This window comes from Sapajus apella, unplaced genomic scaffold (assembly GCF_009761245.1).
Source record: "Sapajus apella isolate SASKATOON/1434 unplaced genomic scaffold, GSC_monkey_1.0 scaffold2346, whole genome shotgun sequence".
Classification (NCBI taxonomy): domain Eukaryota; kingdom Metazoa; phylum Chordata; class Mammalia; order Primates; family Cebidae; genus Sapajus; species Sapajus apella.
Window position 1 is genome coordinate 8,788 of NW_022439272.1, and position 1,123 is coordinate 9,910.

The 1,123-nt window shown below is 34.1% G+C and overlaps 1 non-coding gene across 1 annotated transcript; it reads left to right on the forward strand.

Annotated features, from left to right (window-relative positions):
* The first annotated feature begins 729 nt into the window (after positions 1-729).
* On the forward strand, positions 730-869 carry LOC116547201. Its single transcript, XR_004266975.1, has one exon. It is a non-coding gene; the product is annotated as a small nucleolar RNA SNORA8 (small nucleolar RNA).
* The last annotated feature ends 254 nt before the right edge of the window (positions 870-1,123 follow it).

Genomic DNA, 1,123 nt, shown 5'->3' on the forward strand with positions numbered 1-1,123 from the left:
CTGTACTTTTTTTTTTTTTTTAACCCTCATCCCCTGCACAGGGCTCTTGATATGAAGAACTAAGAACTTGACCCCAAATCTTTCCTGGGCATCTTTTACTCATGTTACCTTATTATCTTGATTTGTAATTCTGGGCTTCCCTTTGATAAATTAGCTGAGCAGAAATGATTATCTTCTGAAATTCTGTGATGATTGCTCATTTAACCTATTCTTTCCTTGTTCTAGCTCCTTTGAAGGGCACTGTGTACAACTGTCATGCTTTCCTAGCTACATATGTATGTACTGGCAAATGCCTGGGTCCTAGTATAAACAAAATTGAGTATGTGCAGGCAAAAAAGTCAAATGTTTAAAGAGACTTGGCTTTCAATAAACAGTTCACACACATAGTATATTGCTTGCAAAGAGAAAACACAAGCATAGTAAGGATGCCATTTTTAATGGCTTCCAAAAATATGACATAAATGTGGTTTTCTCCAACGGGAAACCTGGTGTGATTATGAGGACTGGACTGTTCAAGGATACCAGCTTCCATGAAAGGGTATTTTTGGCAAGCACTTTGTCACTAGAAATTAGTAAAAAAACATTTTCTGAGAGCCCACCTATGATATATCCAACACTATGCTTTAGGTGTAGAAAGCAGCCAAAACAAGATTAGGCAACATTACGAAAATCTCAATTAACTAAAATGATTGACTAATTGGATGTCTTAAAACACTAGAATAAATTAATTGCATTGCCATGGTATCTGCACTCAGTAGTTTATTCCTGCTGGGTATTCAAAGATCAGTGCCATAGAAATTCAGTATCTGGCATCACTGGTTTCCTTGGCTTTGTGCTTGTTAAAACTTGGTATTTCTATTGACTCAGTATTTCTAAGTTATATAATTTTCTCATACTGTTCAGATTCATATAGTCTTCATCAGCAACTAGAAAAAAGACCCAATAGAATAGAATCAAATACTTCTTTTATTCTTTTGCTGCTCATTAAATGTTTTCTCATTAATTCTCATAGTAGAAATAATTTCAGAATTATAACAAAGTAAGCACTGACAAAAAACACTACTCCAATAACTTCTTCCATACTCTAAAACTTTTTTAAAGAATTTAGAAAGTGATTCTAGTT